This window comes from Bidens hawaiensis, unplaced genomic scaffold (genome assembly GCF_021521415.1).
Source record: "Bidens hawaiensis isolate Kalapana, Puna unplaced genomic scaffold, B.hawaiensis_p1.1 tig00036873_1, whole genome shotgun sequence".
Taxonomy (NCBI): domain Eukaryota; kingdom Viridiplantae; phylum Streptophyta; class Magnoliopsida; order Asterales; family Asteraceae; genus Bidens; species Bidens hawaiensis.
In genome coordinates, this window is record NW_027496447.1 from 24,974 (window position 1) to 52,762 (window position 27,789).

A 27,789-nucleotide genomic window follows, 5' to 3' on the forward strand; every position below is an offset into this window, starting at 1 on the left:
CATAGACCTAACGTTTCGATCATTTAATCCGCATATCACATACGATCAATCCGTTGCTTTCGATTGAGTTACATAACCAGAAACAAGTTCAGCAGTCACAAAATCAAATAACAAGCAACAAAAACTAAATGCAATCAACGCATGAACGGATATATCAAACGAAGCCCTAATTTATAAGATAAAACTAAAACTACAGCAACAAAGTACATGATCGTCGATGAGAATTAAAGCTTCGATTGAACAAGCGTAAGTAGTTGAATTAAACATAATCATCGAATCGATAGATATAGAATTGTGTGATTGAATTACCAGTGGATTTGAATGGAGATGGATGGATTGGATTGAATTGAATTTGGGAAACTCTGACTGACTATAATGATGAATTGTTGGCGGTTGTTGAAAAATGTTGCTATTAAAAGTTGAAAGCTGTTTTGGGTTTTGTCTAAATTCACATTCCTATCTAGATGCATATATGCATATGATACGTATGGATGTTAAAATAATATTATCATTCCTAACTTTTATTTTTACCCTTTACTTTCAAACAAATATAAATAAATGAAAAGTGATAAATTCTTGGTTGGTTGTCATGTAAACAATTAGGGTCATTTAACAAACTCTTCAAAGTGCTAAATTAGTAAAGGTCTTAATTGTTATATGAGTCATTGTTGAATACACCAATGTGTTGGGGGTGAAGGATGCGACTGAGAATTATGAACACATGTGATTGTGAATGGACAAAGGGATAACAATTTCAATTGACATCATTTTGAAGCTTAGTAGGTAAAAGCTTTGCTAACCGATTCAGATGTGTCATTATGATAAATCAAACATGCTTAATACTAACTGAAATAGAGGAAGTATATTAAAAAAGATCATTAAGAAACTACAAAACAACTCATTCTTTAAATCAAAGTGGTTAGAAACTCAACAATTGTAAAACCGTAATTCAAATTAGGTTAATCAACTTATATTATTAAAATGGTAATTCACTTTTTTGGTTGGTTTTTTTTTTTTTTTTGGTTTCATATAATCTAAATGGTTCAAAACGAATAACAAATAATGATTACTCGATTTAGTTACAATTTTAGTTAAGTCTAATTCAGCTTAATTCAATTTTAAAACATATAATATTGAAAGTATATATATTTTTAAATAAGATTTAGTTTTCAACTTTGATATGCATAAACAACCGAGTCATGGTATCGTATCGGACCAACAGATTCAAATTCCTATGCAAATTCTAATTCCAAAACATTTCATGAACCAAATTCACCCTAAAATAATCTAATGTATATTTTTTCTATGCTTGTAAACATTTATACCCTTGTATTATTTCGCAAAACATAAAAGGTGTTTATTTTTTATTTTTTATAAAGTAGTCACTTAATCGAATTAGTCGAATCATATTTTTAAATAAATGTTTTAACTGAGACATTTATAATAAAAACCGATCAGTTATGAAATTTTTAAAACCAGATACTAAGTTATAGTTTCCAAGACCAACAACATGAACCAATGCGTAAGCTTGTGTAATTAGGAGAGTGACATATTTCAATTTGTTTAACCTATGTTAAATAACTAAAATGTTTAATAAGAATCACGAAGGCATATCTAACGTAGTGGTCATAGTACGGTTCCATGGACATGCATTTTTAAAGTTAGTTTTTGGTCATGTTTGGCTGAAAGTTGCCAGTGTCAAACTCCCAGGTTCCACCACAAGCAAAGTTCACTCCGCCTCGCAACTTGTCCCGCGCATATTTTCTGAACGCATACGGCAATGGAGACTTGATCCTCATAAACTTGGCTGCAAAAAATTATCTTTTTTGGTGGTTAATACGTGTTGCACGCCAGGTGTTCGACGAAATTACGACTTACGTTCGGATAAGTTAAAGGTTGTTTACTTGCATTTGGGTGCTTAAGGGGGTATTTTGAGTTGGAGTTCTACACAATTTGCTTTATTTTTGAGTTATACCTTCATCCTCTTATGCCTTAGCGGTTGTTGTGGGGTGCTAGATGGGGGTGAGCAACCCGTAGTTGCTCCCCTCCTTCGAGTGTGAGGGGTTTGGTCTTTGATTCTTGCTATAACTCATCTCGAGTCGGGGTCTTTAGGGGTCCGTTGTCTTTTGTGATTTGTTTGTTTTCTGTTCTCGTGTGTGCATGGCTACCATAAAAAGAATTCGAAACGTAAATACAGGAGGGCTTGGCCCTAGCTCCACTAACGATTTAAGGCCATGCCTCTTTAAGCATTTCCACGAGTGTAAGGATGGTAGACCTGGGTCCTCGGGGTTTTTCCGCCTACTTGAGCACATGCAAAGTACCCATTTCAAAACGGATACTCGGAAGAACCTTTTAAAAGATGCTATCTCCAAGGATTTGGACCTTTTTATAGATGTAGGGGAAGCCCTTCGGGTGGGGGATAAATGCTTATGTGGGAGGTGCATGACGTTGCATGCCCTTAGCAGGGGGTGCAAGCATGCTGATGGTGTCTATTCTTTCTGTGGATTCTGGAGATGCTGGAGAATTCATCGTTGGGATCCAGAAACCTAATCGTATGTCTATGGATAGGGACCCAGGTCCATCTGTAGGAGCGGTTGGGGATGTATCTCTTTTGGAACGGGGTGTCTCCCTTCCCATTCAAACGGTTAAGAGCATCCCCCAAAGTTGTCGTTTGGCGTTTGCTCAGACTTTGGCATGCGTTTTACGCAAGGTACTGGATTTACCAGGCTCGATTGAGAATTGGGTCAAATTACTATTGTTTCCGCGTTGTACTTTAAGGGTGGTGAAACCTTCCACTAGGTAGGAACGCAGGTCAGGGAATCGAAAGTCTTTGCAATGTAGTAGCATTCAGCAAGCACCCAGTGGTGCTGCCTCCGTCCATGCCTTCTAGCTCTGTCGCCCTGCCTACTATCTCTGTGGATGGGGACTGTGTGCTTAGATGTATCCGATCATTTCCTAAAGGGACCTCATGCGGGAGAGACGGGATGCGGGCGCAACACTTGTTGGACGCTCTTAGTGGTGAGGGATCAGTGACTTCCATGGGTCTGCTCTCAGTCATCACTGAAGTCGTTAACTTATGGCTAGGGGGTCTGTGCCCCAAGGTGCTCGCTGAGTTTATTGCTTCGGCCCCCCTTACCCCTTTATTAAAGCCGGATAATGGAATTCGGCCCATTGCTGTGGGGGCTATCTGGCGTAGGTTGGTTTCTAAAGTGGCTATGAAGATGGTTGGGAAGGAAATGACTCCGTATTTAGGGGACTTTCAGTTTGGGGTAGGGACCCCTAATGGGGCAGAGGCGGTGCTTCACAGCGCGAACCGGTTTCTTAACTCCTTTCACACGGACGGTTCTTTAGCTATGCTTACCGTGGACTTCTCCAACGCCTTCAATATGGTCGACCGCACAGCCCTTCTCCGGGAGGTTCATCATCATTGCCCGTCTATCTATCTATGGGTCCAGTTCCTTTATGCCCAGCCAGCTAGTTTGTACGTTGGTGATGACTTTATAAGGGCTCTACTGGGATTCAGCAGGGAGACCCCCTTGGGCCCCTCCTCTTTGCCTTAGCATTACACCCTCTTGTTCTCCGGGTACAAAATGACTGTAACCTCCCATTTCATGCTTGGTACTTGGATGATGGGACTATTATTGGTGGTGCCAACGAAGTCGCTAAAGCCCTAGACATTATCAGCTCGGAAGGGCCATCATTGGGGCTTCAACTTAATATTAAGAAAACCGAGGTTTTTTTGCCAGCGTGTAATGGAGTGAAAGTTAAAGATGGGCTTTTCCCTAGTGGGATTGGTAGACCAGAGAGAGGGGTAAAGCTCCTTGGAGGGGCTGTTAGTCGAGATCCCTACTTTATTAAGGAGTTGGCGAGGCGGAGAGCAGCTCGTGCGGTTGATCTTATGAAACTCTTACCTTGCCTTAGGGATCCCCATATCGAACTCCTCCTACTTAGGTCTTGCATGGGGGTTTCTAAGTTGCTTTTTGGGTTACGAACATGCCACCCCCATATGATGGATGATGCGGTATCCTGTTTTGATAAGGGGCTTCGAGAAGCCATCGAAGACATAGTTGTATGTGGAGGCCCGTTCTTTGGTGATCTTCAGTGGCGACTTGCATCTTTACCAATGCGCTTGGGGGGTTTAGGCATTCTTTCGGCTCATGATGTTGGGGTTTACGCTTTTGTAGCGTCGAGGGCTCAGTATTGAAAGCTGCAGAATCACATCTTAAAGAATAGCGGAGTTATCGACCTGGACTCAGACTACGTGCAGGCCCTGGAACGCCTAAATGGCGCTCTCCCAGACTTTGACATTGGCGGTTTCTCTAATAAGGACACCGCCCCACCAAAGCCTCAAAAAAATTTGGCGAATGCCCTTTTTGGCAAAATCGCTCAGAGCCTGGGAGAAGTTTTTGGATTGTCCCCCCGACAGAAGGCGGTTATTGAATGCTTACAAGGTCCTCATGCCTAATATTTTCTGACCGTTATCCCGATTGATGGCTTGGGCCAAAGCTTGTCTGCGGTCAAGTATAGGGTCATTCTTAAGTACCGTTTGATGGTCCCAATGTACCCAGAAGACGAAACATGTCCGATCTGCCGTAAGGCTTGCCTGGATAAATTCGGAGAGCATGCGGTTCATTGCAAGGAGATGCATGGGTTCAAATACCGACATGATTGGGTGCGGGACGTTCTTTGGGACATCTTAAGGCGAGCTGGGATATCAGCTAAAAAGGAAGCCCCCGTAAACTTCCTTACAGACCCCACGGAAGGGAGATCCACTCTACGAGCAGCAGATTTGCTCGTCTTTAGTTGGGCCGGGGGAAAACACGCTTGTGTTGACCTCACAGGGGTATCTCCTTTAGCTGGTTTGAGGGATAATGGGTTTGTAGCTGGGCAAGCAATGAAAAGGGCTGAAACGAAGAAGGTGGAGAAACATGCTAAAGCCTGCGAAGAGAACCAACATGTTTTTGTCCCTCTGGCTTTTGATACCTTTGGCTCCTTGGCACCGGAAGCTATCCGTTTCCTAACCAGGGTCCAACGGGTTGTGCATAGCAATGTGTCGACTCCAAAGGGGCAGGGGTATGGCTTTAGCAGGTTAGGGTTTGCAATTCAGAAAGGGGTGGCGGCGCAGCTTGTTGCCCGCTTACCTGCTATGTTGATGTAATATCTATGTTTCTTATTAAATATATAATATAAATTTTATTTTGTTTTAAAATTGAATTAAAAAATCATATTTTCTAAAATTTGAAGAAAAATACTAAATGACGTTGTTTTAATGTAAGCAATGATTTCATCCCGTATTGACATAATTAAATATTTGGTCAAGTCTAAAGAAAGTTCATAAGAATTCACATTTCTTTTCCATAAAATTCTGCTGAATCGATTTTAATAAATCAAATTATTAATTGTTGACCCGTGATAATCTAGCATAAATTTACATTTAATTTAGCTTACATAATTTAATATTAATATAGATTTATTAATTTAAATTATAATTTATTGTAATGATAATAATCCACTCGTAATTTAGTCAATACCAATTTTAACTTTAAATTGTGTTATAAAAAGAATCACTTGCATAATAATCATATATATAGACTAAATTATGAGTATGGATTATTACAATGCTATAAATTACAACTTAGATTAATAAGACCTATTTTTTTTAAAATAGTTAAACAAAAGAACATTTTTAAACATTCTGAAAGTGTTATTATAATGAGATGGGTTACTATGATTGATCATCAGGTTTGATTTCTACTTACTAGCAAGTGAATCGAATAATACTGATCTATGAACAACCACAGTCTTACCCTTCCCCTTCTTGGTTAACCAAGTTTAAGAGTGGACGAGGTGATATGTTAGACTATCCCCATCAACAATCTCACAATCTCAATCTCACATTATAAAATTAATTTTTCTCTCTCCAATCTACAAAATTTAATCCACTCCAATCTTTTACTCCCATTAACAACCCAATCTCATCCTTTTTTATTAAATAAACTAGGTTATTAACCCGTGTACGATACGGGTGGAAATATTGAAATTTTTGAATTAACACACGTCATTTGAAAGGTTAACATAAGTTGTTATATGTTATTACATAGAAGGCATTCCCTAATTAAACTTTTATTAAAGTAACTGCAATCTGCAGTAAATTATGTTTCAAACTATTTAATATCATTACCTTATTTAAAATTAATTTTATTATATAATTCTTTTTTTTATTGTATACAATAATCTTGACATTTATGCGTTCAAAAAAATTATTTAGTACAGTTGTATTGTAATAGTAATTTCGACATAATTATAAAAATTTTAAAATCAAATTGGTTAATTAGTCAACTTCCAAAAAATATGAAAAGTTTTATTATTTTTTAAATTATAAATGGTGTGTTTAATTTAAACATTAATTTAGGTCACATATAAGAAAATGAAAAGGTTTGTTGAGATTGAAGAGTATAGAAAGCTTTAAAAGTTTGTTGCTAATTGATCAATTTCCGTATTTAATCACGTTTAAATGTCTTATGAATATTAAGAAAAAATTAAGATACAAACGTCAAAAAGTGTTAAACTAAAACTAAAAAACAAACATTTAAAATAACCTCCTAGTGAATAAGATTTAAAATGTCTGGCTTTAAAATCATTGATACCATGTGTCTTTGCCCATTCTTTAATCTGTAGACAATCATCAAAATTTAAAAAGACAAAATGTTATTTGCTTACCTTAAAGCTACATATCCACTCTTAACCCCATAAACTTATAGATTATACTTCTTGTTTATTAACTTTAAACATGTTTTGGTGACCTTAATTAAAAGTTTAAAATACGAATTTATAGGATTGTATAAAAAACGAAAATACATTAACTAATAATTAATTTTTGTTTACATTAATAAAAACATGAAAATTATAGAAATTTCAATAGAAACAGAAATACATTATTTAATAATTAATTATTGGTTAACCTAACTAAATCACGTATTGTAATAATCTTTATAAAAACATAAAAACATTAATTAATAAGAATATTTATTGGTTACCTTAATTAAAACACGGCAATTAAAAAATTATAATAAAGAAATACTTGTTAACTTAAATGCGCATTAGAACTAAAATCATGTTACTCAGAACTCGCATTTTCCCTAACATGTTTCGATATGTGACCCGAGTCTGTTCTGACAAACATTTTTAAATAATACTACAATATAATCATTCAAAGTTTCCATATATACTTTGAAATTGCTTACTTTGGCACTGCCAATACAACATGTGTATTACCATATGACATTGATGCATTTGAAAACCTCATGCTCTTTAAAATAGTTGGTTGTAACCTGATAAATTATATCTCACATTACATGAATACTAATATCATATCGTATTAAACACTAAAGAAATAATATTAAACATTAAACATAATTCATAATGCATGATTAAATGTGACTTTTATTATTTCATAGTTCAAATAACATGGGTGTTGTAGAAAACATTAACAGTCAATCATTTAAATTCAAAACTATTTTGAAAAACATTAATATAATCAAAACAATTAATTTTTTATAATTGTTGGAAAACATATAGCCAAATTAATTAATTTCATAACTGATTTGGAAAACATTAATATAGTCAAATCAGTTAATTCCATAATTGTTTTGGAAATAATAAATAAACAATATAAGATTGAGTTAAATCGGTCACAAACCTTTATAAATAGACAATATAAATAGAAATGAGAATAAATTAATAAAATTATAATAATGTCCAAATTTATAAAAATTTGAGTGAAATTATATTAATACAAATAGTCAAACTAAGTCAAATGATTAATTTATTCAAATTCAGTTTTTTAAAATATAGTCAAAGTCTAATTGTATAATATATTTTTGTAAACTTCATATAAATGTTGAGAATTCGAATTTGAAAATCGTTTAGATACATATAACTTTACATCAATATATAAATTGACGAGAACAATGAGAACAGATGTATTGATTATATAGTACAAATTATTTAACTTTTTTTGTAAAAATTCATATAAATAGAAATGAGAATAAATTATTATTATTAAAATTATAATAATGTTCAAATTTACCAAAATTAGAGTCAAATCAAATTAAAAAAATAGTCAAATTCAGTCAAATAGTTAACCTCTTAAAATTCGGTTTGTGAAAATATGGTCAAGAATTCGAATTTTAAAATGGTTTAAATTAATATTTTTTACTATTCACTTAAGGGATTTAGTTGAAATTGACATTAAATTTATGATAACTTGAAATATTTAGAAGAAACTACTTTTTTATTTAAGGCATGAATATTAATTAATTATAAAATGAGTTTATAATTATGGATGGTATTCAAAAAATTAAAAATGGTTGAAAAAATTTAGTCAAATTAGGAACGGAAATTATGTTTAAATATGTCAATGTTATTTAAACCTATTCAACATAAATGGTCAAATAGTTACTTTATTCAAATTCGGTTTTTTAACAAATGGTGAAAGTAAAACTCTATAACATATTTGTGTAAATTTCATATAAATGGTGAGAATTGAATTTTGATATTCGTTTATATATATATGACATTTGAATGTGGAAAATTGGTTTCTAATATGCCATATTAAATCTGTATAAATCTAAAAATGGATAGTAAGATAATATTGGAAAGTATAATAATGTTTTAAATTGCGTTAACATTGATGATTTAATTGAACTTTGACCAACAACAATATAAGATTGATTATTTTACTTTAGATAATAATGTCTTATAGAATAATTAACTAAATTTTATTTCCAGATTATATAATAATCAATTGAATTACATAAATTGTGAAAAATAAATAAATACATGAATACTAACAGAATTATACATCAATATTAAACAAAAATAAAAGACATCTTATCAAACAATCCTCAATCCATGAAATTAGCTATATCAAGTTGGGACAATAACCTGAAATGATAAAATTAAATATTAATATTAATATCACATTATAAATAAATTATGGATGATTTGAATCATGTGAAAAAAATGTAAAATTGATGTTATGATTTACAACCAGAAAAATTGAATCATGTTACCGAAAAAACGAAATAGTGAAGATCTCCATTAAATCTTCGATTTTGATATATAACCTAAATAGATTATAAGAAAAAATCATATAATTATTAATATAAATACAAATAAGAAAAAATAATTATATGATTATAAGAAAAAATCATATAATTATTAACAAAAAAGGAAAACAAAAATAATTATAACTGATATAAAACCTTACTGGAATAATACGATAAGAGTATCAAATAGAGTATGAAATATAACTACCGGAATAACATTAGGAATAATATGATACAGTATTAAATAAAATCTTACCGGAAAACCGTAATAACTTCAACATATCAATTCAATCTTGGATTTTGATATACAGCCTAAAGAGATTATAACAAAGTAATATTAAATTTTAAATAAATATAAAGCATTACCGGAAAACTGTAATAACTTCAACATATCAATTCAATATTGGATTTTGATTTACAACCTAAAGAGATTATAAAAAAAATCATATAAAAATTAAAATAAATATAAAACATTACCGAAAAACCTTACCGGAAAACAATATAACCTTACCAAAAAAACATATAACAAAATCGGCATTACCAGATTATAGGAGACGGTGAAGGAATAAGATTGTAGCAAAGATGTGTATATATAGATTGTAGCAATCTAATTATATTAAAATTCAACCTTCTTAGTGCTTAACATAATAAAATAGAAATGATCAAAATTTATACATGATTTAATAATATGAAACATGATTCAAAGTTAAAAAAACAAAGCAGGTAACAAAGTTTAGCAAAGACTACATAAACAAAAAAAACCAATTAGCATTAAACTCACAAGAATGAAAGTTGAGATCAACGTTTCACATAATCATCATTCAAAAAGAACAAATAGACTACTTTGGTACTTCATCTCATTAGAATGAGAGCATCCTAAAGCAACATGTATGACTTGACTATAGGACAATATGAAACATTGAAATTTCCTATTTTGATCCAATAAACATTTTATTAAAAATGATTCAAATATAAGAAACTTAGGACCGAAATTTCTTCTTTTGACCCAATAAACATTTTATTAAAAAGAATTCAAATATAAGAAATTTACGATCATGTTTTGTCAAATATTTTTTTTCTTGAAGTTTATCAATGATTCTATATAAGAATCATAATTTATGGCAATAAAAATATCATGTACCAAAAATAATTTGTTGGTACATAATATATATACAACAAAAAAATAAAATAAAAGAGAACGTCCTCAAAGAAAAAATCACAAATTAAAGATGTAATTAGTTAATGTAATAATAAAAAAAATAATAAAATGAATTGTGAGAAATAAACAAACTTACAAATGTTTGATATAGAGGATGTCAGATGAACAATAGTCAGAAAGAGAATGGATGCATGTACGAAATTAAATTGCATGAAAATGAACATAAATACAATATATAAGAGACAAATTTTTGAATTTATTTTACATCTCATTTATTGTTGATAAATGAGATGTAATGGAATGTTTGACTAATCTTTTGAAAATTAGCTAATTTAGACATGATATAATTAATTTCAAATTAAAAGCTGTAACTTTTCTATTTTAAAGAAGAAACCGAAAGTTACTAAAAAAGTAAAAGATTTCCAAATATATTGACCTACAATTAATTATTAGTAATTGAAATTATTTTTGATTTATTTAATTGTTAAAAAAATTAAAGAAGTGGAAGATATATTTGAAAATAAAGGGAATTGTCCAATAGAGAGGGACCATGTGGAGGCAATCTCATTTGTTTTAATAGTATAGTAAGATTCAATTTATAATTAGTTTTGATTAACTATATAAAATTTTATATAAAAAATACGATTTTTTAAACAAACTCCATTTTTAACGAAATTTATACCGGAATGCTCACAAAAAAAACTAAGTAAGACTGTGTTTTTAGATTTTCTTAAAAAGTCAAATATAATAAGTTATAAAACAAAAATCAAAATATATATATAATTAATTGGTGAGAATAAAAAAGAAAAAAAATTATATCCACTCACATTGTGACATGTGGTCACAAGTTGACCAAATTTGAGATTACAATCTCATTTGAGCCACTATCGGATTGCCTAATTAAATTCATTTTTTTTAAAATAAATTGAGGGTTTGCAATCTTGGATTGCCAATGATTGTAGTCTTAATCTACCTGTATCCATTTTTAATATTTTCCTTTTCTATGATCTCCCATGTCAAAAACCACAAAAGGGTTATGTTGGGTAGTGTTTGTATGTGACTTAACAAAGTAATAAGTGGGGTTTCGAATTTAACGACCAGTATGTTTTGACTTATTCGTAACAACACATGCATTGGATCACTCTAGAACATATCACGTCATTATTATTTACATTACTTTAATTTATTTGGTAGTTTATTTCTTTTTCTTTTGGGAACGGCCAACAACACATGGTTGCTTTTTTTAATTAAACTTTGTAAATAAAAATCATTTGTATTAAAATTTATGAATACACAACTATAAAAAAAAGAAAAAAATTATGTAAATACTTAAAGTTATGATTTTGGTTTTACTGTGAATATAATACTTTATATTATATCCTATTAACATTTATTTAATATATTGCATCACCAAAATAAATAGTATTTTAAAAATAAATGAATCAATTATGAAATACTAATGTGAAAAATGAGATCTAACCTAACTAAAAAGACCGTAAGAACTAGTTAGATTCAATTCGTTACTAGCACAAACAGGACCCCTAAAAGCAGTTATATGATGCTTTAGGAGCGGGTTTGAACCACTCCTAACAACAGTATCGTCCTAAAGCGGTTTCTACTTTTAATCAGTCTATATTATAATGATTGCTATGGTTTGCTAAAGCTATTACTTGGAAATCGCTTTTAAGCTAATTAATGAACCATCCTAAACTCAATTTCTGTAGTAGTGTGCTATTCTCCCAAAAATCACGAAGATTAGTTATTATTTTTATGATACTTAAGAACATAGTCTCGTTGATGATCCGACAAACTAATTAATATTATTTAGTGGATAATTAAATCTAGTCTATGTTTTTTCCTTTGTGAACAAAGAAAAACTCCTATTTCTGTTGTTATTTTCTTTGACTTATTTGGTACGTACCCTGACTATCCTCATGATCATTGGTGATGGTGATGGTGATGGTGATGGTGATGGTGATGCTGAGAATTTCCAACATTACTTTTATGTAGATTTGCAATCTTCACATGCGGATCATTTTCGATTATATATACATGCATCATGCATGCATTTTTTTAATCAAAATATTATATTTTTCCACATAGTAAAAATTTCTTAAATAAAGGTGGAAACTCCTGTATAGTTATTGAAAGTGTTGTATTTGTATCTTACGATTGAAGCTTTGATCTTTAGGTGAAAGGAGTGGGTGTTTCTTGGTCCTTCTCATTGCTAACACATTTTTTAGAGTAGTTTTTTTTTTCACTCTTTCTACTCTACCCCTAACATTTGGCATGGCCATCTTTCTCATCCTTGGTAATTCCTTCTATTTAATAAAATAACTAAAATGAACAAAAACTAATCAATAGGTAACTTACACTTGTAAATAAAATAGCATTTTCAAATAATAAAAAGGTTGCAAGTTTCTATAATCTTATAGTTAGCGGTCAAGAAGACCACGAGTTTTTTAATTGACTTTTCAAGAAGACCAAATCATTTTGAAGCTTCCAAATAGCCCACTAAGTCACATATATAATCAAACCTAGCTACAACTTCTTTCTTAGCCACACTTAACGAAGAGTTGTCTACCAAATCCATTAAATCTGAAAGAAATCTTAAAATTGACAAATTCACATCGAGCCACCTTTCAACCAAAATCCAAACGTTTTTTACCGCGTTACAATCCTCAAACACATGAATGACAGATTCTATTCCGTCATTACACAATGAGCATAAAGTAGACGGAACCTCAATACCTTTAGCCACTAAATTAGACCGAGTTGGGATACTATTACCCAAAAATCGCCACCCAACAAGTATTAATCTTCCTGGGTAGACAAGAGAACCAGATAGTTTTCCTCTGATCGTTTGGGAGCGTGTGATTATCTATATGTTCTCCGACCCAAATAAAATACACATGATTGTATCACGAGAAATGTATTACAAACATGAACCAATTTAAAGCTCAAACGTGACATTCATCCGGTATATATTTGTATCTTCCATTCCACTCAATTTTTCGTGTATCTATCTTATTTTTGTATATGCTGGCGTTATCATTATATTTTTTAAAAAAAATAAGTCAAGTTTGTGTATTTTTAGATGTTTATGATAATAAATGAAAATATGTTTTCAACTTGGTTTAAATATATGAAAAGAAATTATTCTGATGTTTATTTAAAATATTGAACTAGGAAGATATATATTAATTTAATTAATTTGTTCCCGCAAGTAGTATATATAGATAATAGTGAAATAAGATTGAGGTGTAGAGAGAAAGCGTGTAGCACATGCAAAGCTGCCTGCAAATGAGACAATTAATATGTCCAAGTTCACCATAACAATCCGAATACATTGTCCCGAGTCGACTCGTCTAGCAATCAATATTCTCCAGTTTTATATTTAAATTATTATATGGTATAATATTTTGAATTTGGGTGTAATAAAATTTCTATTTGTTGTTCACTTCTATTATTTTATTAATTGTAGTTTGAAGGTTAAATTACAAGAAACCGACGTTGTTTGATATCTATTAATTATTTATAAGAATTTGAGTGAGTACAGGGTCCTTCCATATCACTCAAATTCCGTCTATGATAAATTATTAAAATTTGTTACATGTTACGAATTTAAGATCTTTCGGGTGTTATAGAATAGACTAAAAAAGACTTTATTGGTGTATTCAAAACCGTCACAAGGACAAGGTTTTGTATGGGATCATTTTCATGGCTTGTTACATGTTAGGGTTAGACCACATGTTGTGGTTACCGTCCATGGGCAGTATAGCATCCGCCTCTGCAGCTTCACAACATGCGGTCCTAATTAGTCTCTTAGAGAACTTTGCTCATTTTGATATACACATACGCGCACGTATATATGAAAGTGACTACGAGGCACCCTTGGTCTTATTATTATTTATGTTTTTAATATATAGTGTGGAAGCAGTAAATAATATGTGTCCCATCAATGGCATAAATTACATGCACTTAGTAAAGTAGGTAGTTGGCACTACAAACAACGAAAGATACAATCTTGGACGAGGTAGTTGATTATGAATTTATGATATTAAAATCGAGGCTTATTACAAAATTACTATGATCATGTGTATGTGGTTTGTTCCCATATGCATTGAAGTGTTTTCAATTAGTACACCGCGTATAACAAAGCGTCACCTATTTGTGTGTTTTTGTGAAGTAGCGATGTGTGATCATGTGAGGTCGTAGAGCAACGGTCATCACATAACATTTTAATGTCAATTATATGTCACAGGTCTTAGAGCGACAATCATCACGTGCTCAATACCTACTTTAGACCATCCGTACTCGGCCTTCGTTGCGGTGTTTTGGGCTTAAAACGCTGGGGCACCCCCCCCCCCCCCCCCCCCCCGGATTTTTGGCTTGGTGTTTTGGGCAAAGCGTTTCCTAGCTACAAAGCGCGTACATGGCACAAATTATAAGGGTTTTGTGAGAGAGAGGTAGAGAGCTAGAGGGGAAGGAGATAGAGTCGTTTGGGGTCTTTTCCCACTACACCCACCTTTTACAAAATGCCCAAAAACTAACTAGGCGCCACATGTTGTAAAATGTTCGGGTGTTCATAGTTTTGACTACGCATGATCTTAGGATTTTTTGTTTTTGTTCTTTTAGGTCATAAACCTCAAACCCAAACCCTTTTTAAATAAAAATAAAAAACTATTACGCACTCATCAGTTAATAAAGCCTAACAACCTATTCGTCCATGGAGCTTCATTCGTCATAAAGTCCAAACTATCCAAATGATTCGTGTAAATTCTCATATGTCATGAATCCTTCTTCAATGTAACTATAATTACATATACATGTATATAATCAAAAACAAACCTTTTCTTTAATAAGGACCCTTTAATGGGCATCAGTCTTTTTCCTGTAAACAGGTTCGGTTTGTATTTGTATTTGAAGACAGAGTGGTGCAGGTGCAGGTCGAACCTTGGACTGGACCGTCAGCTTTGTCATATCCGGGCATTTACTCTATAATCACCCATGCTCATGACTGTGTGCAAATCTGGCATCATAAATGCTCACCCCAAAATTACACATTTGTAGACTAAATAATTTTTTTTTTACTTTAAAAAGGAAAATATATAACTAGGAAGGACAAGAGAACATGTTCTAACTCTGTTTTTGTTGGGCCAGGTTAGTTTACGCTATGTATTAGTCTCGGTTTAATCTTCGCTTAATAACAAGATTTGCTACTACATAAACAAGGAGGGTTTATGTACAAACTAGTTTTAACATGAAAATGTAACAACTACACTCGGTTTAATCTTCGCTTAATAACAATATTTGCTACTACATAAACGAGGAGGGTTTATGTACAAACTAGTTATAACATAAAAATGTAGGAAACAATATCAATCTACTAAAAATGTGAACATAGGAAATAATACCAACAACAATGCCAATGTATATAACTAATATTTCATAATAACAAAGAAAAAAACCTAATAATAAAAACAAAATAATCAGAATTAACAACAAATAATGACAACATATACTTATAACAACAAAAGAAAAAACCTAATAATAACAACAAAATGTAAATCAACAAAGACTTATAACGTCTCATAATTGGAAATCAGTTAATACGAACAAAAAATAACAACAAATACTTATAAAAAGAAATCTAATAGTACCAACAAATTGGTTCCCACTGTTGTCATGCTCAAAAACATGACAAAAATGATAGCACATATATGAAAACATTCGAACTCATTGATTATAAAAAAATTACTTAATTTTTATCAGTAATGAATATTTTTTTATAAAGAATAAAAAGCTTTAAAAGAATTATCAAAATTACTAATAAAAATGATAAGTAGGCCAATAATAACACACACACATATATATATTAAGAAAGCCCAAAAGTATTCATAGAATGTGTGAATAAGCCCAACCTAATTAACATTCTTAAAAAAAAGAACAACCGATAAACTTATGTTTCTATTGACTAGAGTCAAGACGTCATCTACTCGTCATCGACTCTTCGCCGTTCGCATCACCTTTAGACTTCAGCCAGAAAACAATAATGGCCGGCCAACTCTTTCTTTGATTGCTTCAAAACTTCAAGCCTTCAATCAATTATATGAATGATGCTTGCATTTGTTATATTGAAAAAAAGTTCTTTTTGAAAGTTGCAATTAAAAACGTTATAGACTTTTCAAAAGATACAAACGCGTTGGGAACAATAATAATAAGTAATATCTTTTATATTTAATATGTCTATATTTGTTATTTTGATAGTGATACTTAATTTAATTTATCTGACCGACTAACCGACCCGACCCGTCTAGGTCAAAAAAATTATGACGTCGAAAAAAAATCGAGCATTGAAAAATTCCGAACCCGTAGAGAAAAATTTCTAGCTCCGCCACTGTTTGCAGGATCTTGATCTTGATAGCATTAACTAAATTTTTATATACCTTTCTAGTCAATTTATATCCACTCTATGGGACTATCCCCAATTGTAGATTAAAATTGATCTTCAATAACTAATGAGCTAGTATTGCTAATCGGTTACTTCACACAATATCACCGGTTAGCCTTTCTATAGATAGAGTTCTCTGTGTGATCAAACTCCAACATGAGAATCAATATATGTGTACGATCGATTGCGTGTAAAGATGACCATTAAGAAGATGATTGTATTTATATACCACGGGTAGTTTGTGTTTATCGTAAAAATTATGGTGGCATGGCAAACGGTCCCTATATGTACCATAAACTGTTGGTTGTTATCAATTGGTTAGTTTGTTATATGTGGGTCCCTAGTTTGTTATGGATGGATCGGTCCACCATCATGCCAATCCTTCCTATATGAGTGGCGAGATGAAGTAGGGGCGACTGCATCTCACTAGTCACTAGTATTTCCTTTTAACAATTACATATTGGACTAATTACGATCATACAATGCTATCCATACCAAACATGTCTTGATTGGTCTTTCTTTCAGTGTAACCCTTTCATCCCTAATCTTCTCGTCACCTTCCCATTCTAGTTGTGTTTAGGGATGAGCATGGTACCACACCGGTACCGAAAATCTCGATCCCGAAAAGCTCAAATTCTTGGTACCGGTACCGGGATTATACCGGTAAAGAAGGTAAAAAAATCGAGAAATACCGGTACCGTACCGATCCCGAAACTTAAACTTTGGTACCGATTCGGTACCTACGATACAATCGGTACCGATTTCGATACTGGTACCAATTTTGCTCATCCCTAATTGTGTTCACCCCATCACCACCACCTTTACCACTATGATACAAAGTAATCTAATAAGATACAACATCCAAAACTCCTTGAAAGAATCATGCTCATGGTAAGACCACTAATATACACGGTTGAAGTCTTTTCAGATGTTGTATGAACTAACATGATGCATCGCCAAAACACAGTTTCATACAAGTGACAATCGTTGCATATCGAATCCTAGATCTTCCCTTAGTAAATAGTAATAAACCACTAGACAAAAATGTCTCAGGTATGCGTAGTTTCACAATTTCTTTACGCTTTTCCTTAGAAGAGTTTTTGATATACTTCTGTTTTTTAGGTTGTGCATCGGGTGTTCACGAACACATCATATGACGATGCGATGAGCGCAGCCCTCAACGCTTCTCATGAGGATGGGGAAAAGGCTGGCTTCTTGCTTGGTCTAGGGTTTGTTGAACAAGGCATTCCGCCTTCCAACTTCCCTCTTTACAATGTGGATACTGAAGCTGCGTATGACCAAGCAGTGAATCAGTATGCCGCCTTCCCGCATCCGGTGGTGGAGAAGGTAAACGAGATTGCTGCTGCTGATGATGGGCTAACTATCCTTAAAGCTTTCCTTGAACCGCCACACTCTACTGATGGTGCGGGTCCAAGTGGGAGTGGTCCTGAAGCTTGATACTTTAGATCCCTTTCCACCGTTAGAGTAGATTTTTATGTTTGTAGACTTCTAATCTTGTATGCGGGTATGTACCCAGCAATTCTTGTAATGTTTGAATGTTGATGGAATAAAGATTATTTGTTAATGCCTTGCCTTGTTTATTTCGCGCATATTTTGTTTTAACTTAGCAATTTCTTGAGTACTTAGATAAGTTAACTTTTCAACGTGGCAGATAATAAGTTAAAGTTTTGCTTCCTCTTTCGTGATTGTGCGGATAAGACCGTCACTTTCACTTAGTATGATGGCTAAACTTTACCTATATCTGACCTGCGTGGAAGTTTTCCTCATCTTTTCCTTTGAAATTTTCTAAGTGTTTTGAATAAGTTAACCTTTCGACGCGCGGTTGCCAATAGGTTAATGTTCAGTTTCCTCTATCATGATTGTGCGGGTAGGACCGTCACTTTCATTTATTGGGATGACCAAACTTCACCTATAGCTGACATGCGTGAAGGTTTTCCTTAGAAATTTTTACCGTTTTATGTGTTTATGCGGGTTTTGCCGCCTTCCACACGCAACGACTTACTTCTTCCCATATTTATGCGGTGAATACCGGCATATCAGTGTGGGAAGTTCATAAGTATAAAGGTAAGGCTATCAACACAATGTGATAAAGGAGAATCATTTCCATTAGAAGTGGCTCTAGGCCTTTTCTTTACAAGTTTGGAATTGATCTACATGTAACATTTGCGTAATTGAGCTCCGTTCCATGTTCTTGGGATAGGAGTGCCATCGAGTCTTTCGAGCCGGTATGCGCCTTTTCCCAAAACTTCTTTGATAATGTACGGTCCTTCCCAGACCGGTGCCAGTTTTCCTGGGCGCTCTTGGTTTGAAGCCTCGTTGTTACGCAATATGTAGTCTCCTACATTGAAGTTGCAGAGTTTTACCCGCGTGTTGTAGTACTTTTGCATTTGTCGCTTGTAGTTTTCTTCACGCGCTGCGGCTAAGTCTCTGCGTTCCTCGGTTAGCATAAGGTCTAACCGTCTTTCCGCATCATTGTCTTCTGGCTGAATCAAGACCCTTGGTGAGGGCAAACCAATTTCGACTGGGACCATGGCTTCAGTGCCATAAGTGAGGCTGAAAGGGGTTTCTCCCGTACTGGCCTTTTTTAGCGTTCTGTTTGCCCAAAGGACGTGTGGAACTTCGTTTACCCAGCCGGATCTGTGTTCCAGGAGTCTTTTCTTTATGCCTTCGACGATGCTTTTATTTGCTCTTTCCACCTCACCGTTACCTTGCGGGTGTGCCACTGAGGTAAAGGTGTGGGTGATTTGAAGTTCTTCCAGCCACTTTTGTAGCTTCTTGTCAGCAAAGTTGGTGTCGTTATCACTCACCAAAGTCTGTGGAAGTCCAAAACGACAAATAATAAATTCCCAAATAAATTTTTTAATATGTTTTGCGGTTGTTTGGGCTAAGGGTTTTGCTTCTATCCACTTGGTGAAGTAGTCGATGGCTACCACTAGGAACTGAACATTTTCTGCTGCTGTAGGAAATGGGCCTGTCACATCGATGGCCCACTTCTGAAATGGCCATGAAGAGGTGACTGGAGCAAGTTCATTCTTCGGGCGATGCGTGTTGGGTGTGTAGAGCTGGCAAGACCTACACTTTCTGATGTATGCCAGCGCATCCGTATGCATCCCCGGCCAAAAGTATACCGCGTTGTTTAGCTTAGCTACAACAGCGCGTGGACCTGCGTGTACTCCACAGATGCCTTCGTGTACTTCCCTTAGGAGGTAGTCAGCATCTTGGTTGTCCACGCATCTTAAGAGTGGGCCAAGAAAGTTACGTCTGTAAAGGATGTCATCGATGAGTTGATAGTTTAATGCTTTACAACGTATTTTTCTTGCCTGTGTTTTTGACTCTGGTAGTATACCCGATGCAAGGTAATTTATTATCGATGTCATCCACGTTTCTGTGCCGGTTTGGATGACACAAATTTCCTTGTGCGGGACTGATGGTGCTTCAAGGAGTTCAATGCGGATGTCCTTTCCCAAATGGGTGAAGGCTAATGATGCAAGCTTGCTTAACGCATCCGCAGATTTGTTTTCGCTACGCTTGACGTGTATGACTTTACAATCATTAAAATCGCGCATAAGGGTTTTTGCTTGTGCGAGGTACAGGGCCATTGTGTCGTTCACGGCCGTGTACATTCCGTTTATTTGGTTGGCTACTAACATGGAATCCACGTGGGCTTCCAAGTTTTTCACTCCCATTTTACGCGCAATTCTCAGCCCGGCCAAGAATGCTTCATACTCGGCTTCGTTATTCGTACTTGGAAAATCCAGTCGAATAGCGTAAGTGTATTCTTGGCCTGCTGGGTTGGTTAGTTTCAACCCTGCGCCTGAACCCTCGTTGCTGGCTGCTCCATCAGTGTAGAGTCACCAGACATCATTGATGTCCTGTGCTGGGGAGGGTTGAGCCTCCTCCTGGCACTCTTTCTCCCGCGAAGCGGGGACTTCTGCAATAAAGTCGGCCAGGTCCTGGCCTTTCATGGCTGGTCTTGGCTTGTACTTTATCGCATATTCCCCCAACTCAATTGCTCATTTGGCTAGACGTCCCGATAACTCGGGTTTGCCTAGAACGTTTGCAAATTTGAAGTTGGTGAGAATGGTGATTGGGTGACCTTGGAAATATCGTCTTAGCCTGCGTGAAGCCTGTACAAGTGCTAAGACTAGTTTTTCCAGGGTGGAGTACCGGGTTTCTACGTCTGTTAGGACACGGCTAACATAGTAAATAGGCATCTGGATACCTTTTCGCTCTACTAGCAGGACTGCCCCGGTTGCTCTATCTGTGGCAGAAAGATATATGATTAATTCCTCCCCCGCTTCTGGTGCTGTGAGCGTTGGGAGTTCGATCAAGCTTGACCGAATTTCCTGAAAAGCTGCTTCCGCTTCTGGTGTCCAGCGGAAGTGCGTTTTCTTTAAACAGTTTCTCAATGTTGACACGAATGGGAACGACCTATCCGCATGGTTTGACAAAAAGCGGTTAAGTGCGACTAGGCGTCCATTCAGTGTCTGGGCTTGCTTGATGGTAGTAGGTGATTCCATTTTGATAATGGCTTCGACCTTTTCAGGGTTCGCTCTGAAGCCATCTTTAGTAACAATGACTCCCAAGAACTTCCCTTCTTCCATCCCAAAGGAACACTTGCTCGGGTTGAACTTCATGTTTATCTTTCTGAGCGTGTTGAAAGTTTCTTCGATGTCTTTCAACATCGCTTCTGTGTATTATCCCAAAGGAACACTGTACTAACAAGCAAAAATAATGATGATACTGTGTATTAATCACATTTAATCCTAGGTTTAAATTTCCTCTTAATTTCAAATATTTATTCTTCTTAATTTATGTTATCCATTGGTCAGGATCTAAATACTTTGACCCATGCTAATCTATGAATTTGTACTTATTTCCCCTTAAAATAACACAATACAAGAATACAATTAATATCATAAATTGACTATGTACAATTAATACCTCAGCATGTTCGAATTATCACACAATTCATATTTCTTTTAGTTATAGTAATAAACGGGTTAAACTCGTTAATCTGCTTTTCAACTATGATACATAAAATCATTATCGAAAGGTATAATTTGCCCATTCTATCTCGTTAAGGGTACTTGTTATGCATTACATATGACTACCGGTTTATTTTACCAAACGATAAATAAACAATAATCAATACTCATGCTAATAAATAATTTATTCTTATTCGTTACCTTAACACAACAATATCTTTTTTTTTAAAACAAATAGTTAAATACAATGAAATTATTTTGAGATTAAGTTGAAAATGTGATGGGCTATATTTTGGGCTTCCATGGCAATTGTGTTATAGCCTCTTCTCGCAAGCCCAACACAATAAAGCCCATTTTCTCCTTTCCAATGATGCGGGTACATTTGCTTTGGAAACCCATGTTTGTTTAGAAGGCAATCACCACCCTGCGTATTTAACATAAATATACATTATTAGAAAAATACATACACTATACGGTTTTAATCCAATTTATATAAAATGCAAATACAAAAAATGAATAGGAATATAGGATGTTAGCAAACGAAGAAGATTTTTTGGGTAGGCAATGAAGAAAAAAAAAGATTAGTTGGGCTGCCTGGCAAATAAAAGTTACGTGATTCTCATCCTGAATCAGCATTACATATGTCGGTTAACGCTAGGTGACCAAGGTAATATGCTCAATTATTCATGATTAGGTCGAAAGTCAAAATGCCAAGAAAGGTTGGGTTTGAATCGGTTCGTGATATACTAGAGTATCCAGATAAACACGCTAGTAGTATGGAGGAATGTCATGCGGTGCAAGCGATCTAGGAGGTGACATGTTGGATGATTTAGAAAGGCAGGAATGAGAGGATTTTTAACGAAAGAGTGTACTCTTTGGTCAACGTCATAAATGAAATCAAAATTATTTCCTTCTTGTGGATGAAACCTAGGAGTAAATGATCGTCACTGGATTGGGAGAGGTGGTGCAAATGAAACTTGTTAATTTTCCCGTGTATTGTATATCGTTGTATCCGTTGGTTGTTTTCTCTTATATTATATTTGCAGGGCTCTTGCTTCTTATAAATTGTCTTCTTTTCGTTTAAATATATTGGTCTTTCAAAAAAAAATAAAGAAAAATCGAACCAGATGGAAAATTCATTAAATACCTGACGTCCCGACATACGTCTATCTCTACAGATAAATATAAATGTTACCTGAAGCCATAAATGTGTGGACCTTTTAAACCCTGTAGCGAAGATAATTGCATCAAATTGATGACATTTTCCATCCTCTAAAACAATTTCATTTTCACCGTGATTAATGCTTTTTAATGTTGGTAAGACCTGCTTACATTTTAAATTTATCATTTTGTTTACGTCTTGATAAAGAAAATATTTAAGTAAACACAGAACATTATAAAAATATAAAAAACAAACCTGTATTTCACCGGACTTGATCTTTTTCATCGTGCCAACATCGATAACAGGGTACTTACCATCTCGTATTTTGATTAGAAAGGGTCCTTCTTTAGGCCTTTGGATCCCATACTTGGTTAGATCTCCATATACTACCTTGTTAAGTAGCACTAATAACGACTCCACCAAAGGCAATGGTATCAACTTCAATAGCACCAATCCCAAATTTATAGACCACCTTGATGATATATGAACCTACATATAAAATGTTATCTCATGATTAGAGTACAAGCATAAAATGCAAGTTAATTGTTACTTAGAAGTGACAAAAAAATTAAAATAAGTAGAAAAGACGAGTTTTTTTCCCGCTAAATTAATAGGTTGTATTTATTAAGTTGTTTTATTTTCTTTATTATTTTTTTTCAAGTGAAACAATTTTATACTTTAGTAAAAATGGTTAGTGTAACAACTTCCGCCTACGTGGCGATATAGGAGAACATTTTCCACTTTTTAGAGTGTGTGTAGTGGGACGGACAAGCTGGGACTTTTTGGTTGATAAGGGCAAGGCCGGCTTCGAGAAATTGAAAAAAAAGAAAGAATGGGTCGAAGAGAAAAATATTTTGGGTCTTAAGTGAAAGAAGTATTTTGTTGGGTTTAAACAATTTAATTTTTAAGTTGGTTTTAGTGGTTATGTTTTGGGTTGTGTAAAAATTTTTTGTATAAAAATAAGATTAAACATGTCTCAGATGGGACTGGAAACCACAACTTTTTTGTTATGAGTCATACCCCTTTACCACTAGACCAAAATAATTGTTATGTAATTGGGTTTAAACGTTAAAAATACATATTTTCATAAAAAATAAATATATTTTTTTAACAAAAAACTCGGGCCTAGCAATGTGTCGGGTCGGGGCTTGTCGACCACCCATCCCCACCTGAAGGCAGGGCCGGCCTTGGATAAGGGGCTACATTCTACAACACCGCCCTCCGGGCTACAAATGTGTGATAAGTTTTTTTTTTTTTTGGGGGGGGGGGGGGATACAGATTTGTCCTCCGGCTTGAGGTTAAAAATATATTGTTTTATTCAATTGACCAATAACAACCGTTACCCCTCTGCTTATGTGGCGTCACGTGTTAAAAATATCATTCGTTTTGTAACCTCCACTAAACATAACCTTATTAATACCATTACAAATAACCTCATTAAAGTGTGTAGTTTGAAAAAAAAATGGTATTCTCAAATGTTTCTACCAAAATATGTGTTTTATAACAATTTGTTGGCTATATTAATTTCATTCAAAAGAGGTTTGAAAACCAAAGAAAACGGGCATTGATGACAAAACAAAAAAACCTAACAACGATGCAACTGTTCTTATATGAAATAAATGTGATATACCTTTTATGTGACTTACGTGTCATGTATCATTGAACAATCATAACAAATAACAATCAAAAAGTGAGGAAGAGTTTAAAATTAAAAAAGTAAACCATCGTTTTCTTCTATAAAGTTTAGTCACTTTCGATACTTTTATTTAATATTTATTCGTTACGTACACCGTGGTTTCAAATTCTTTTATTCGAGCTTATCAACGTCGTTAATTACTATGTTAAATTAGTGCCAAATGACCAAAGTACTCTAATAACAAATAAGAATCAGTACACACACACTAATGGATGGCTCGCGCTTCATAACGAATTCTAAAGAGTTAAATCTAATCTAACCTCTAATTCGATTTGCCTAAACACCATGGGCGGATCTAGGTAATTGGGTGTGGGTTCACGGGAACCCACTGAGTTTCGGATTTTATATAGAATGTCTATAAAAAATATGAGAGTAAACCCACATATAAATTGTGAGTGAACACATAAGCAAAGTTGAACCATGCTCTAATGGTAAACACCTTGCTTTATTACTATGAGAATCGGGTTCAATTCCCACTTGTAGCACTTTCTTTTATTTTTTTTATAATTGGTTAATCATGGGTATAGGCTTAGCCTTTCTAAAAGAATATTTTGGTTATTATTTTGAGGAAACAAATATGATCTTTAGTAAAATCTCATTCTTGATGCACTGAATCGACCCGAAACCGTCGAATTGAACCGAACCATCGAAGCAATCCGAACAATCGGAACGACCCGAACCGTAAGACACTAAGACCGACCCAAACAGTGAACCCATTGAAAAAAATTCCTAGATCCGCCACTGCTAAACACCAATTCTATTTGAATATTAATAATTAAATAATTATCAATTTTATTATTTTAATAATAATAATAATTAAATGTGTATGCGTTCTCGAGTTTTTAATTAAAAGAAAGGAAAGTATAAGATTGGATAGGATAAGAGAAGAAAAGAAAGTACATGCATATAATGTATTCTCAAGTTTAAGGAAAAATGAAAGAAAGAGGAAGAAAAAAAATAGTTAATTACATTCTTTACTTTAAATGAAAGGAAAGAAAAAGAAAAAAATGTGTAGTTTTACAAATATAGCCTTTTTAAAATAATTATTAGATGTAGATTAAAAGATAAAGTGGTAATTTTAAATATTTATCCTTTCCTTTCTTTCCAAATCATGCCAAATTAGCAAGAAAACTTTGGGACTTAAAACACCCAAGTTTTCCTATCATTTCCTATCATTTCTTTTATAAAAAAAACTCAAGAATGAATATTCAAAGTAAAATCTTATCATTTCCTTTCTTATTTCAGGAAAAAAAAAACTCAAGAATACATTAGGTTAAGCGTACCCCCCTCCTCTACTTGTCATACCCTCTTCCCTGAACTTTCATCTCCTTTAAGAATTTATTTGACATATTACTCCTCTATACCATTTTTTTTTCATTTTATGGTCTCACTTTAAAATATAAAATTTAAAACTATAATGTCTTTTGTATTTTTTTTATCTCTTTGTGTTTATTGTCATTGATCATATAATAATATTTATTATTATCGGTGTCGATGCATTATTATATTTATTAAACAATACACATATATGTAGGGATGAACAAATCTACCGAAATCGGTACCGGTACCGAAATTGGTACCGACTTGGTACCGAATCGGTACCAAAGTTTTGAGTTTCGGGATCGTACGCTATCGGTATTTCCCGAATTTTTACATTCAATACCGGTACTAAGAATTTGTTATTTTCGGGATCGGTATTTTCGGTACCGGTACGGTAGCGAGCTCATCCATATATATATATATGTGTATATATATTGATACTACTAAAATTAAAAAAAAAATATATTTACAATCTTAATACTAATAAAAAAAATAAATTAATAATAATAGTGTAATTGTTTTTAAGTTGATATATGTAATGAAGATTAGTAAGTGAAAAAGGTGTTATCGAAAAATATTGTAGGGGCTAATATGTACATAAATAATGTTTAGAGCTAATAGTAATTGATTTATTAAGTTCAGGGGGGTGTATGTTTAGTAAAAATGGTGTAAAGGATGGTACGTTTAACAACACCCATACTTAATGTAATGAATTAAATATGTATTAATAAATAATGTATATTAATTGTGCATTATTACATGTACTTAATGCATAGACTTACATATGCATTAATAAATAACGTGTATTAATTGTTATGGTTTGTAAATGACAATTTTACCCTTATAAAAACTTTTTCTTATTTAAAAAAAGTAAATGGTCAAGTGTTGTAATTTGTGCATCAAATGCTTTAAAACTCTTATAAACTTGAAACGTTCTTAAGCTATCATTCTTAAATGTTTTATAATATTTTAAACTCTTAAACTTGAAAAGCTCTTAAACTCTAAAACTACCATCTCAATCCATCTTTCAACCCTCCGCGCACCCTAAGATGCTTGTGCATTCGCAAAATACTGAAATAAAACTAAGTTTAACATTTAAATTTTAATTAAATAGAGGATATTGTATATAAATATATAAAATGGAAGTGATAAAATAAAAGTGTAATTACCGGACTTCTAACAACAATAGATGTTTTAGCACCATGGTTTGACAAATCCAATGCAATTTCCATGCCGGAATTACCCGCTCCGACCACCAACACCTTCTTGTTCTCATACCCCTTCCCAGACTTATACTCAGTCGAATGAATAACTTCACCTTTAAACTCACTCAACCCATCAACCTCCGGTACAAACGCATCACTGTTTTCTCCGGTCGCCACAACCAAAAACCGCCCCACCTAACACCACCATCCTCCGCCTTCGCCTTCACACTCCACATTTTATTGTCTTCATCATACTTTGCAAACTGTACGGTGGTTCTAAACTCCGGGACGATATTGAAAGCTGTTGCATAATGGTCTAGGTACTTCAAGAAATCGGCCCGAGACACGTATGTTGGATATGTTTTTGGGAAGGGCATGTGAGGAAGCTGGCAGAAGTGTTTGGCTAAATGGAGGTGAAGCCGATCGTATGCTTTTTTGTTGAATAATGAAGCGATGCAGTCGTCTCGTTCAAGTATTATGTATGGGATTGAGAGTTTGTGGAGGCTTGCCGCGGTAGAGAGGCCCGATGGGCCTGCTCCGACGACGATCACCACCGTTTGTTTATCGGAGGTGGTCATTCTCCGGTTAATTGATTAATTATGTGTTGTATGGCCAGGAAGTGTATGTTGGGGTTGTAGTAAGTTTGTGTTATATAGTGGTAAGTATTAAAGTAT

At 33.9% G+C, this 27,789-nt stretch overlaps 1 pseudogene across 1 annotated transcript; it reads right to left on the reverse strand.

Moving 5' to 3' along the window:
* Window positions 1-21,983: 21,983 nt before the first annotated feature.
* On the reverse strand, window positions 21,984-27,744 carry LOC143588901 (putative indole-3-pyruvate monooxygenase YUCCA10; annotated as a pseudogene). The gene is made up of 4 exons (XR_013145182.1): window positions 27,080-27,744; window positions 23,150-23,383; window positions 22,928-23,056; window positions 21,984-22,156 (listed from the first exon to the last, which is right to left on the reverse strand). The product of XR_013145182.1 is annotated as a putative indole-3-pyruvate monooxygenase YUCCA10 (transcript).
* Window positions 27,745-27,789: the final 45 nt, after the last annotated feature.